Here is a 14973-nt window from a genome sequence, read left to right as displayed (position 1 = left end):
GTCCTTATAGCAGTGTCCCCAGCAGAGCCTAGTCCATATACCAGTGTCCCCAGTGGTGCTCAGTCCTTACATCAGTGTCCCCAGCAGAGCCCAGTCCTTACATCAGTGTCCCCAGCGGAGCCCAGTCCATACATCAGTGTCCCCAGAGGAGCCCAGTCCATACAACAGTGTTCCCAGCGGGGCCCAGTCCTTATATCAGTGTGCCCAGCAGAGCCCAGTCCTTACATCAGTGTCTCCAGCACAGCGCCCAGTCCTTACATCAGTGTCCCCAGCAGAGCCCAGTCCTTACATCAGTGTCCCCAGCGGAGCTCAGTCCTTATATCAGTGTCCCCAGCAAAGCCCAGTCCTTAAATCAGTGTCCCCAGCAGAGCCCAGTCCTTACATCAGTGTCCCTAGCAGAGCCCAGTCCTTACATCAGTGTCCCCAGCAGAGCCCAGTCCTTACATCAGTGTCCCCAGTGGAGCTCAGTCCTTACATCAGTGTAAACATGAGAGCCCAGTCCTTACATCAGTGTCCCCAGAGGAGCCCCAGTCCTTACATCGCTGTTCCCAGCGGGGCCCAGTCCTTACATCAGTGTCCCCAGCGGAGCCCAGTCCTTACATCAGTGTCCACGCTCGTTGGACACACACGGGGGGGGCGGATGGTTGGCGGCGGCTCCATTTAGGTCCCTTCCTTGTGTTCAGTGGAGAGGAGAGGGGTGTCTGATCCGTGCAGCCAATCTGCTTCAGTGTACAAGAGAATTGTCTACTTGTACACTGAAGAGAGAAGCCGATTGGCTGCCCCTTCCCTCTCCACTGAACACTTGTGGATACAGTCTTTGCGGCAGCGGCAATCTTTTTGTAGCCTGCTGCCGTTTTTGCTTAAAAAAGTCCAGATTTCCCGGGACAAAAGCAAAATCCTGGGATTTTAATCGGGACAAGCTCCAATTGGGACTGTTGGCAAGTATGAAGTCCCCTCCAACTCTTTCATCTCCCAGTGGGCATACTCCACAAGGGTGTCGTCAATGACAGGATCACCCTGTAGTATATTGTATACAATATAATACACACACCAGAGGCCGAAGTCCAGTGCAGCACCCTGCTGCTAACTCACTGTGTTACACTCTGTGCCCACACAGGTTCCAGTGCCCAAAACAACATTACAGGCTGAGCCCACCTGAGCCATCCCACCCGAAAGCTGTCAAAGCTGACAGCCAATCACAGCAGTAGCAGAGACATTCCTGCCCCGCAGTTGAACATATGCAAGGGTCGTGTATAGATGTGGGATAAGGAATGTCTCCAACACCTATGAATGGGTTTCACCTTCCATAGCTTCCCAATGCAATAGCTCAGGCAGGATCGGACTTGTGTCTGAAAATGCCTGTGTTCAGCCCTAGTAGACTTTAAACCAGTGGTGGTCAACTTCCTTGATGTTTGAGGCCTCAAATGCTGCCCTCAACATCATTAGAGGGCCACACATGAAATTTAAGAGATATAAAACGCACAATAGGATATAGTCAAAGACTATGGGCATGATACAAGAGATGGTCAGAGACTCTGGACATAATGCAGGAGATGGTCAGAGACTGCAAACAGTATATGGCCAGAGACTGTGAACAGGATACAGGAGATGGCCATAGAGGATACAGGAGATGGTCATAGATGGTACAAGAGATGGTCCTAAAATGCGGACAGGATAAAAGAGCTGGTAATAGACTGTGGACATGATACAAGAGATTAGGGGTGCACCGAATGGGTTTTTTGGTGCCGAAACCAATACCAAAAATGACAAATACACTAGGCCGAAACATATTTTTATATAAAAAAGGAATTTTATATTTTAAATAAAACATATAGATTTTTAAATAACACATCGCTAATAGTATTAGCAAAATTTTCATGCGGTGCACCTCTAGCAGATATAATACAGGAGATGGTCAGAGACTGCAGACATAGTACAGGAGATGGTCAGAGACTGCAGACATGATACAGGAGATGGTCAGAGACTGCAGACGTGGTACAGGAGATGGTCAGAGACTGCAGACGTGGTACAGGAGATGGTCAGAGACTGCAGACGTAGTACAGGAGATGGTCAGAGACTGCAGACGTGGTACAGGAGATGGTCAGAGACTGCAGACGTGGTACAGGAGATGGTCAGAGACTGCAGACATGGTACAGGAGATGGTCAGAGCCTGCAGGCGTGGTACAGGAGATGGTCAGAGACTACAGACATAGTACAGGAGATGGTCAGAGACTGCAGACGTGCCATAGGAGATGGTCAGAGACTGCAGACGTGGTACAGGAGATGGTCAGAGACTGCAGACATAGTACAGGAGATGGTCAGAGACTGCAGACATGGTACAGGAGATGGTCAAAGACTGCAAACGTGGTACAGGAGATGGTCAGAGACTGCAGACGTGGTGCAGTAGATCAATGCAGCCTCACCAGTGTCCATCAAATGCAGCCTGCCAGTGCCCAGCAGCCTACCAGTGCCCATCATTTTGCAGGCCTGCCTGTGCCTCACCAGTGCCCAGCAGCCTACCAGTGCCCATCATGCAGCCTGCCTGTGCCTCACCAGTGCCCAGCAGCCTACCAGTGCCCATCATGCAGCCTGCCTGTGCCTCACCAGTGCCCAGCAGCTTACCAGTGCCCATCATGTGGCCTGCCTGTGCCTCACCAGTGCCCAGCAACTTTCCAATGCCCATCATGCGACCTGCCTGTGCCTCACCAGTGCCCAGCAGCTTACCAGTGCCCATCATGCAGCCTGCCTGTGCCTCACCAGTGCCGAGCAGCTTACCAGTGCCCATCATGCAGCTTGGCCTGTGCCTCACCAGTGCCCAGCAGCTTACCAGTGCCCATCATGCAGCCTGCCTGTGCCTCACCAGTGCCCAGCAGCTTACCAGTGCCCATCATGCAGCCTGCCTGTGCCTCACCAGTGCCCATCATGCAGCCTGCCTTAGTATGTCAGACAGGATCAGGACAGGGCAGTGTTAGCAAGGCAAAGCCAAGAACAGTGCTCTATCGATGGAGGAAAGCTGTCAGCACATCGCGTTAAGGTGCGGCTTGTCAGTATGAACAGCGGGAGGAGCATTATCAGTGTGCAGCGCCACAGGGGGTTAAGAGTGCAGGACTTGTTGTTTGACATGCTGTTAGAAACAGTGAGCCCGCTCGGTGAAGCCTACGTTACCGTTACCGTGACCGTAAGCCAAGTGGGCTCACTGTTTTTAACAGCATGTCAAACAACAAGTCCTGCACTCTTAACCTCCGCAGCGCTACACACTGATAATGCTCCTCCCACTGATCATACCAACAAGCCGCTCCTTATCGCAGTGTGCTGACAGCTTTCCTCCATAGAGCACTGTTTTTCTTTCAGCCCGCTCGTCGAGGAGGGAGGGAGGGAGGGGAAGAGAGAGGAGAGGACTGGACGGGGGCGCTCCAGAACAACACCCCTGTACTGGGTGGCACCAGGGGCAGGCCCTGCCCAGGCCCTGCCCCATTTTTGGCGCCATTATCGGCAATAATTCTCTTTTGGCAAATTGCCTTAAAGGCCATTTTCAACCGATATGTTTCGGCGGCCGAAATTTCAGTGCATCCCTACAAGAGATGATCAGACTGAAAACATGATACAAGAGATGCTCAGAGACTGGAAACAGAATACAAGAGATGGTCAGAGACTGCAGACATGATACAAGAGATGGTCAGAGACTGCAGATATAATACAGGAGATGGTCAGAGACTGAAAACAGGATACAAGAGATGGTCAGAAACTGCAGACATGATACAAGATATGGTCAGGGACTGCGGAAATGACACAAGAGATGGTCAGAGACTGCGGACATGATACAAGAGATGGTCAGAGACTGTGGAGATGACACAAGAGATGGTCAGAGACTGCGGACAGGATACAACAGATGGTCAGAGACTACGAACAGGATACAAGAGATGGTCAGAGACTGCGGAAATGATATAAGAGATGGTCAGAGACTTCAGACATAATACAGGAGATGGTCAGAGACTGCCAACAGGATACAGGATATGGTCAGAGACTGTGAATAGGAGATGGAGATGGTCATAGAGGGTACAGGACATGGTCGTAGAGGATACAAGAGATTGTCCTACACTGCGGACAGGATAAAAGAGATAGTGATTATCTGCGGACATGATACAAGAGATTGTCAGAGACTTCGGACATGATACAAGAGATGGTCAGAGAATGCAGACATGATACAAGAGATGGTCAGAGACTGCAGAAATTATACAGGAGATGGTCAGAAACTGCAGACATTATACAGGAGATGGTCAGAAACTGCCGACATTATACAAGAGATGGTCAAAGATTGTGGACATGATACAATAGATGGTCATAGACTGCAGGCATGATACAAGAGATGCAAAATATGTAAAAATACAGCGCTGTCAGCAAGAATATTAAGACGGGTGAAAATTAATCACCTGTCTAAAATACGAGTGTAAAAATCAAGCAGCAGTTAAAAATGACAGTAGACAAGATCATATAACGGAAAAAACTGCGCTAAAATGAGATCAAAGGCAAATAAATGCAAACATATTTCTTGAGTCCATATAAGAGATTGAACAGATGTTGTTATCCCTCAGTGGGAGATACAAGAGATGCTCAGAGACTGGAAACAGAATACAAGAGATGGTCAGAGACTGCAGACATGATACAAGAGATGGTCATAGACTGCGGACATGATACAAGAGATGGTCATAGACTGCGGACATGATACAAGAGATGGTCATAGACTGCGGACATGATACAAGAGATGGTCATAGACTGTGAACATGCTATAAGAGATGGTCAGAGACTGCACACATGATACGAGAGATTGTCAGAGACTGCGGACATGATACAAGAGATGGTCAGAGACTGCGAAACGGATACAGGATATGTTCACAGACTGAACAGGATACATGCTTTGCAGGGATAAGAAACAGAGAGATTGCTTCTGTATAGAGCCCTGTGTGCACAACATGGGGCTCAGGGCTGTGATTGGAAACAGCCAATCAGCTGGGACCTGCTGACAGAATTCCGCTGTTTACAATCACAGCAGACATCAGCAGGGGGGAGCGCATGTGCAGTGATGTACCAGTATGTAGCTTTGCTTGTATGGGCCGCCCGTCCACAGTACATTGCGGGTCGGCAGTCTGCAAGCAGTTAATTCCTTTCCCTCAATACTATCATTTAAATGGCCATTCTACCCTAATCTTCTAGGGGTTGATGTTACTGTTCTGCATAAAATGAAATCTGTCCATCACAGCAGGCACTATTTCTCCTGACCCACAGGTGAAAAAGACTAAAATGTATTTGGAACCAGGGTCCTGCACTCATGTTTGTGAAGTCGCCTATACCTAATGTTTCATATGAATGACGCTGAGTAAAGAGGATCCAGCTGGCTGTTTTTTTCAGTGCTGGCTTGGATTTTTTTTAAAGTAAGCGCAATTTTATGTGTTTTTATTTGACAACATGAGTGATAAAGAGTTATGTAATTAGAATGTTTCTAGTTTGTGTTCTCTTTGAATCCTGAGCGTTTGGTGTGCATTGGCAAGGCCACTGGAGGTCACACAATCAGGATCCTGTGATGCTTAGAGAAGAATTCAAGGAAAACTGGTCCTGCTAATACAAGCGAGTTTGGCCTACATATTTGAATAATAGTATAAGATAATTCTGGTGAGTGAGCACTTTGCGGCTAGGTTCAAACTAATGCGCTGTGGAAAGTGCCACAATCTGTGTGCATTTCCAGCACCGCATTAAAATGCACTGGCCTTGAGATCCGCAGCGGGTGACAGTGCAATTAAACTGACACCTCAAACACAGGTGACAAACACAGTGCGTTTGCCCACACCGAATTGCATGCTACAAAATGACCTTGCGATCTGAATACAGTGCGGTGCCAAAATTGTTGCACGCCCGTCTTTGGTGCGATTTGAGCCCCTTCAAATTAAAGGGGCTCAAATCATTCCGCACTGTATCGCATGTGAATTGCACAGGAATGTGTTGGAGTTCCTGTGCGATTCACATGCGGATCATAGTGTGAACCTGAGGGATGAGGAGGAACATGTTTACCAGTGTGGATAATGTGATGGTGATCACAGAGGAAGTGAAGACACATTTGAATGTGAAAATTGTGGTCACTTGGTTGAGCACTTTACTAATGATTTTATAAGGCACAATACAATACTGGCCTTTTTGCACATGTGTTGTTTTGCACATGTGTTTTTGGTATAGCACTTTATATGTAAAAGTTGATACTTTCTAAGCACTTTAAAATCTTTTTTTGCGCACAAGCTGTTTTGATTTATGCACATGGCACTTTAAGAGATGAGTTTAGAGATTTGATATAGGTTTCAGTACATACCAACCTGAGCACTGTTTATAAAGTTAGAAAAAATGAATACAACAGATAGTCAGGGACTGCAGACAAGACACAAGATATGGTCACACACTGTGGACAGGGTACAAGAGATGGTCACAGACAGTGGGCAGGATGCAAGAGATGGCCACAGACTGCAGACAGGATACAAGAGATGATTATAGACTGTGGACATGGTACAAGAGATGGTCAGAGACTGCAGACATGGTACAAGAAATGGCCAGAGACTGTGGACATAATACAAGAGATGGTCAGAGACTGTGGACATGGTACAAAAGATGGTCAGAGACTGTGGACATGGTACAAAAGATGGTCAGAAACTGCAGACATGGCACAAGAGATGGTAAGAGACTGCAGACATGGTACAAGAGATGGTCAGAGACTGTGGCCATAATACAAGAGATGGTCAGAGACTGCAGACATGATACAAGAGAGGTCAGAGCCTGCAGACATGGTACAAAAGATGGCCAGAGACTGCGGACATAATACAAGAGTTGGTCAGAGACTGCAGGCATGGTAGAATAGAAAGTCAGAGATTGTGGACATGGCACAAGAGATGGTCTGATACTGCAGACATGACACAAGAGATGGTAAGAGACTGCAGACTTGGTACAAGAGATGGCCAGAGACTGTGGAAATGGTACAAGAGATGGTTAGAGACTGCGGACATAATACAAACGATAGTCAGAGACTGTGGATATGGTACAAAAAATGGTCAGAGACTGCAGACATGGCACAAGAGATGGTCAGAGACTGCAGACATGGTACAAGAGATGGTCGGAGGCTGTGGACATGATACAAGAGATAGTCAGAGACTGCGGACATGATAGAAGAGTAAGTCAGAGACTGCGGACATTGAACAAGAGATGGTAAAATACTGCGGACATGGTACAAGAGATGGAGACTGTGGAAATGGTACAAGAGATGGTCAGAAACTGCGGACATAATATAAAAGATGGACATGGACAGAGACTGTGGACATGATACAAGAGATGGTCAGAGACTGTGGACATGGTACAAAAGATGGTCAGAGACTGCAGACATGGCAGATTAGATGGTCAGAGATTGCAGACATGGCAGATGAGATGGTCAGAGACTGCGGACATGGTACAAGAGATGGTCAGAGAATGTGAAAATGCTATAGGAGTTGTTGGAGACTGGGGACATGCTTCAGGAGACACTCATAGACTGGATACATATTACATGAGATTGCTAGAAATTACTGCTATAACAGGGCTATAGGGAAACATATATTAGTGTCTGTATAGAGTGCCAAAGGGCCACATGTGCCCCCCAGGCTGCAGGTTTGGCACTGGGGCTTTAACCTATGTCTCATTAACAGATAACGCTTATGGAGGAAATAAAAGACATATCATGATAAAGTCATTTGTTTATTAACCACTTGCTGACCAGCAGGCGTCATTATACAGCGGCAGGTTGTCACGTTCCCGCGAGCCGTCGTAGCTATAGTCGGCTCCTTTAAGCAGGATAGCAGGCGCTTGCTCGCCGCCGGAGGAGCGCACATGCCCACTGCACTGCGGGGGTGCCGATGCTCGTGGCCGATGGACACGATGACCGCCAGCCACAAGCGATCGCGGGCACAAGAGGCAGAACAGGGACTGTTCTGTTCTGTGAGAAGAGACAGATCGTGAGTTTCTAATAGCTAGGAACCACGATCTGTCACCCCCTCTAGTCAGTCCCCTCCCCCTACAGTTAGAACACACAGTCAGGAAATACAGTTAACCCCTTGATCGCCACCTAGTGTTAACCCCTTCCCTGCCAGTGACATTTATACAGTAATCAGTGCATTTTTATAGCACTGATTGATGTATAATTGTCAATCGTCCCAAAAATGTATCAAAAGTGTCCGATGTGTCCGCCATAATGTTGCAGTCACAATAAAAATCGCAGATCGCCGCCATTACTAGTAAAAAAAAAAAAAATAATAATAATAAAATTGCCATAAATCTATCCCTTATTTTGTAGACGCTATAACTTTTGAGCAAACCAATCAATATATGCTTATTGCAATTTTTATTACCAAAAATATGTAGAAATATACATATCGACCTAAGCTGAGAAAAAAAATTAGCTTTTTTTAAAAAAAAATTGTGGGTATTTATTATAGCAAAAAGTACAAAATATTGTGTTTTTTTAAAAAATTTTGCTATTTGTTTGTTTATAGCGCAAAAAAAAAAAAATCACAGAGATGATCAAATACCACCAAAAGAAAGCTCTATTTGTGGGGGAAAAAAGGACGTCAATTTTGTTTGGGTACAGCTAGGCACGACCACGCAATTGTCAGTTAAAGTGACGCAGTGCCGTATCACAAAAAATGCTTTGGTCATTGAGCAGCCAAATCTTCTGGGGCTGAAGTGGATAAGGTTTGTCACGAATGATACCTTAATAGAATTAAAAATACAATAGACTTACTATGTCACAGCAGTTCAACTATTTTATATATTGCACCATTCATAACACTGTAATACTGCAAACAGAAACACAAAACACTACTGAACAGTCTCCTCCTGTTATTATATATCTTTCTGACTAATGGGCATAATGTGACTGAGAGAGAAAAAGAGATTCTTACCTGGTATGCTAAAGAACCCGAGGACGAGATAAAGTACCCAGCAATTCTATGAGAAAAGTGACATATCACACAAGCAGTACACTTCCTAGTCTACTGTGTCCCAAAGCTGAGCATGCTCCTCTCTATCCAATCAGATGCTTGTACTATTTTGAAGCCATCTAGTGTTGACTGACTAAAAGTACACTCTTCTACATTGAAACACTGTACTGTATTGGAGTCAAGTGTAAAAGCTATGAGATGAAAACAAATCCTTTTAATGGAAACCTATAATAATAATAATAATAATAATAATAACAAAAATGCATCACCAATATAAATATAGCTTGTTTCACTCTCCATCTTCTACCTTTAACCAAAAATAATTAATTGAGCATTGCAAGTGTTTATAAAGCTCTAAAAGCAGGAACAGGCATAGGAACTGAGCTTGTGTTTCCAGCTTCTGTCCTCCCTACAGATTCAGGGGTTTACTAAAGTTCTCTAGCATTATACACCATGTAGCGCTGGTAGATTTTTTTAATCTACGGCTGATAGGTAAATCTTGTGGGTCACTTGTTAGAGGGAGTTAGATTTGCCTCTGTTCCAGCTTGGCTGAGTTGCATGTGGTTCCACACTGTGCCGGTGGGTGTCGTTGTCACCATCGGCTGGTGTTGGAAAAGTAACGTGTTGAAGCGAATGAGTGCTCCTCTGCCCCGGAGACAACTCAGTGGAGGTGGATCTCCGAGTTGCATGCTGGGAGGGGGTATTTATGGGACAAACGCCATGTTTTAGGGTTCGTTTTCAGCCACCTGCTGGCTCTCCTGGCCGACAGGTATGCGTTAAGAGTACCACCTCGTGGTCCTCTGTTCCGGAGGCCCACGTCGCTGTGGCGGGTGGGTGGGCCCAGAAGCCTGTCTGGGGCCTACCACAGCAGCAGAGGAATGGTCCTGAGCTGTCTATCCTGAGTGAAGAAGCTGGACAACCAAGAAGATCCCAGGGGAGGACCCGTCATGGAAGGATCATGCAGAGTGCTGGTCTGGAGAGGGGCCTGGTGACTCAGTTGGAGGACGTATCCTGAAGTAATCTTACTGCATAGTACTGCCGGGTTGGCTTAAAGGTTCAAGTACTGTATCTGACATTCATCACAAACCAATACATCCTGTGGCAGAGGATCGTACGGGTTTTATTCCAAACAAGTCTGTGGCAGAGACTTTTGTTTGTGCTACGTACTGGCTGTTAGGCAAGTGAGAGAGGCCTATCCAGGCGGGCAAAGATTGAGTTCCACAAGGGGGAGCGCATTCAACCATTCAACTGCAAGTGTTCAATTCCAGAGGATGTTCTACAGAATACTAAGGAAAGGTATTTGAGCTTCCCTGCAACTTTCCTTCTGCCTCTTTCCTGCTACTTCCTTTATTATTTGTTCATTAAAGCATTGGAAAATCTACTCAAGTGTTAGTGTCTACATCGTCCAGAGGTAAACTCAACGGGACCTTAGACCCGGTGCCGGTGAAACAGAGATGTCAGGAGTGAAGGTAACAGCCCGCTTTAAACCAGCAGCTTCGCTGAGAGTAATGCCCTGTACACACGGTCGGACTTTGTTCGGACATTCCGACAACAAAATCCTAGGATTTTTTCCGACAGATATTGGCTCAAACTTGTATTGCATACACACGGTCACACAAAGTTGTCGGAAAATCCGATCGTTCTAAACGCGGTGACGTAAAACACGTACGTCGGGACTATAAACAGGGCAGTGGCCAATAGCTTTCATCTCTTTATTTATACTGAGCATGCGTGGCACTTTGTCCGTCGGATTTGTGTACACACGATCGGAATTTCCGACAACGGATTTTGTTGTTGGAAAATTTTATATCCTGCTCTCAAACTTTGTGTGTCGGAAAATCCGATGGAAAATGTGTGATGGAGCCTACACACGGTCGGAATTTCCGACAACAAGGTCCTATCACACATTTTCCGTCGGAAAATCCGACCATGTGTACGGGGCATTCGTGCTACAACCACATTATATACACCATAGCGCCAAACTGTCCCTCATTTGGAGAGAATAAATCCCTCTGTCCCTGGCGCAACCTCAGTTGTCCCTCTTTTTGGTCTGATGTGTACATCTCTATACAAAATGTACATTTTTTACCACCAAAAGTATTATGCTGCACTGAAGTCTTTCTCCAGCTTCTACATTACTGCATTTGTTATTTTCAAAAGCCAACGCAAAGGAAAAATTGAGGTACAAAAAAGCACTTGTGAGGTTTAGCCAATCGTTTGCTGTATATTTGATTTTTGTGGTCCATGTAACCTGGGCTGTGGCAGGAACATGTTCTTTGCATACACATAGCTCCCAACTGTCCCTGATTTCGAGGGACTGTCCCTGATTTGGAACAAAGTCCCTCTTTTCTCTTCATTTGTCCCTCACTTTGGTCTGGTCTGTATAGTTGTAGATATTATGCACTATTTATTTTTTAAAAAGTGTTTCCCAGTGCTAAACCTTTCATCCAATTTCTAAATTGCAGCATTTGTAAATTTCAAAAGACAGTATAAAGGAGTAGTAGTGGTAACAAAAAAGCGCTTGGGGGTTTAACTATGCTTACATACTTTTGCTAATAGGTGCCCCTTGTTGCCATCTCAGAAAATCGGGCGTTATGCATACATACTGTGTGTATACACTGCACACCTCTCTTCTGCCTTTCATTAGAAAAGCTGCACCTCCACATTACACAGTCACAAAGCCACAGTCAACAGATCTCATAGCTACAATACACCCCAAACACGCTGAACCCTCCACAATACTGCACACATTATACACACTGCACATCTACTTTTAAACACACTGCACCTGCCCATTACATACCCTGCACACCAACATTAGACCCCATATCATAGACTTTGCACATGCACATTACACACCAGCGCGGTATGCCAGTGACAGAATACATTCAGAGGCTGAGGTAGATGTGAACAGTATATTGTGAGAGTTCCAACAACATAAAAACAGACCTGGTCGGTAGGCACAACCACCTGGAGCCACTTACAAACAGTAGTAGAGGATCAAGATCTTGGAAACAGCTCCTGCAGTGAGGATCGGGAATGCGACCTGGCTGGACCACACCTAAACGGGAGGCTTCCTACAAGCATATAGCATAGTCCCTACACTTTCCCTTGTCCTCAGGAACCTTTCCCTGCCACTAAGCACTGTCCCTGCCAGTCCCTACACTAGCCACTCGCATAAAGTGTGCCTAACCTGGGATCCAGAGTTTTAAATAGACTCTGCCTGACCCAAGATAGCTGCCAAAGTCACATGAGGTGCCAGCGTCCAGTCAGGTAGCTATCTCCCTGAGACCGCAGGAATTTATAGAGGAATAAATGTCCTCACAACTTCCTTCCCCTTCTGCATTGCCTATTTGGTTGAGCTTCACCTGCAGTGGGGAATGCAGACTGCACCTGCCTACATACACAGCTACATTATACAGTATACATTATACAGTATACACCTAACCAGGGTTACCAACCTCCTGCAGGATTTTTTACTCACAAAACATTTTAAATTTACTGACACTTACAAACAGTAGTAGAGCACCTCTGGCCAAATGCGGTACTGCACACCACATTGGCTTGAATTCTGCTCGTTTTGCGAGACAACACTCGCAAACCGAGTCAGGATTTTAAAAAAAAAGTTGCTCGTCTTTCAAAACGCTCGTTAACCACGTTACTCATTAACCAAAGGTTCCACTGTATCAGTATTAAACCCCATGGTATAAGCTTTACACATTCACACCATACAATGTACACACTCCACTCCCACATTACCAGGGCTTTTTTTCAGCGGGAACGCGGGGGAAAGCAGTTCCGGCACCTCCAGCGCTGAATGTATGTAATAGCAGGGGGTGCGGGGTGTGCTGGAGGGTCTATTGATGTTGGCTGCTGGGGGATCTATTGTCACTGGTGGGGCTCTGATTTTGTGTGATTGTCTATTGTTGCTAATGGGGAATATATTGTTGCTGGGGGGGTCTTATGTTGCTGGAAGGTATCTACTGTTGAGGGAGAGGTCTATTTTTACTGGTTGCTTGAGGATCTATTGATGCTGGCTGCTGGGAGATCTGTTGTTGCTGCTGGGGGGGTCTAATGTTGCTTGGGTGGATATTTTGTTGTGGGTGGTTCACGCTTGCTGCATGGAATCTTTTGTTGTTGGGATGGAGTCCATTGTTGCTGGGGGAGTCTATTGCTGGGATTCTATTGTTGCTGACTGCAGGGGATCTATTGTACTGCTTTTTACTGATTTAGCACCACAAAACGATACTTGGTTCTGTATTCTCTAAAAGGGGCAGTACTGGTAGGTGGGTAGGGGGTGGAATCAAGGGACGGTGGTCAGAGGTGGGTAGGGGGCAAGAGACAAGGGGTGACTCAGACAGAGGGAGTTCCTGCACCTATTCTCAGAGAAAAAAAGCCCTGCACATTACACTCCAGAGCTACATTGCACCCACATTTTAAAAACTACAGCCCAGTATTCTACACACCAACTGGGCACAGACAGCAATAAAAACTAACAGGTGTTCTAATTCCTCTCCACTCTATCCAAAACTATAAAAAAAAAAAAACTTTAATTACACTTTAATAAAAATTGACACAGAAACATTCTGAAAAACTGTAAAATTGGGTATCTGCTTTGCATTTGATATGTACTGTAAGGGTTTGTCTTTTTTTTTTTTTGTTGGTATATACAGATTTATTTATAAGAGGATTAGTTGTTCAGGATTCACAACATCCCTATTTTCCCCCAAAAAATTAACTATATTTAGAGCCTTTACACAATATGGGTACATATGACAGGAGTGGTGAAGAAAAGAAATGCAATTACAAAAGTTCTGCATGTAAAATTAAGCAGACCAGTTTCATAATGTCTTCCTTTTTTTCAGGAAGTTAGCTCCAGATTTTTGTTGAAATACTTTTGCAATAAAAAGTGATGTAAGATCTGTAATTATAATGTCCTCAGAGAAGTTATACATAATTATATGTTATTATTATATATAATTTAGGTTTAAATTACAAATATATCATTTAGCAACTATTATTTGTTACTTGTCATGAAAGTAGTGCATTCATAGAACAGTGTTATAACTCGATTCAGAAAGATTATTTTCAGAGAGAGAAGTACACTATGGGGTCTGTAACGATATCACGTACGGGACATGAAAAGCTGTAGCTAGCTGCCATCTTGTGTGGAAGTAGCCATGACAGTTTGGCTAACCATGTAACCTCACAGAGAACTCTGAACTCCCTCCTTCCCCATCTTAGGAATTCAAAGCTTTTTAAGTTCAACAGAAAAGGTTATCTCAACAGAGAAAACAGAACCAGGTTAGGTCAGTAGAAAACATTTGTTGTAAGGGCAGTGTTCAGGCCTGTCGTAAAACTGTCACCCTCCCCATTCAGAGACCTAACAGGCCTCGGTTGTAAATACACCTCAGTAGAATAAGTATGAAATTTCAGCATGTTTCATAACTTCTGACTTAGTAATAGCACAGCCATAACCTGGACATATTTAGTTTCCTCAGATAATATGGAACGTTTCAAGTCCAGACACCCCTATGTCAGGTCATATGGGAAACCCCTGGGACCACTTATTCCTCCAAAGCAGGCTATACGTTATAGAGATGGCATGTTTAGACTTGTTTTGAAGGAAATCTCAAGTTGAATAATAATATGGATATTTGGAGTCTGTAAACACTATAGATGCAGATATATGAATATGTATTACAAAATCTACCTGGGACGTGGTCATGAGTGTAGACACCTCCCAGCAACCAACCCCTAAACAGGATGACCAGATGATTGGTTACTGGTCGCTGTCAACACCCCCTTTGATTTGACAGAAAAGAGGAGATGCCAAGACAATGGTCAATTCTCCTTTTACCATCCAAGAAGAAACATCTGCCAAGTCGAGAACCGATTACCTAGCTCATCGATCGAACTCTGATCAACCCTTGGACATTAATTGCAAGTATTCTTCCTTCCCAATTCTACC

At 45.0% G+C, this 14973-nt stretch overlaps 1 protein-coding gene across 2 annotated transcripts in view; it reads right to left on the bottom strand.

Moving 5' to 3' along the window:
• LOC141128280 (ultra-long-chain fatty acid omega-hydroxylase-like) overlaps positions 1-9095 on the bottom strand; it is a 113009-nt gene extending 103914 nt beyond the window's left edge. For both annotated transcript variants that reach the window (XM_073615485.1, XM_073615484.1), the window contains exon 1: positions 8964-9095. The gene's annotated coding sequence lies outside the window, so the exon portion shown is untranslated. The remainder of the gene's footprint in view (positions 1-8963) is intronic.
• Between the last annotated feature and the right edge of the window lie 5878 nt (positions 9096-14973).

The sequence above is a fragment of the Aquarana catesbeiana genome, linkage group LG02, assembly GCF_042186555.1.
Source record: "Aquarana catesbeiana isolate 2022-GZ linkage group LG02, ASM4218655v1, whole genome shotgun sequence".
NCBI classification, from domain to species: Eukaryota; Metazoa; Chordata; class Amphibia; order Anura; family Ranidae; genus Aquarana; species Aquarana catesbeiana.
Note: the sequence above shows the minus strand (reverse complement) of the source record. Positions and strands in the feature narration are given on the sequence as shown.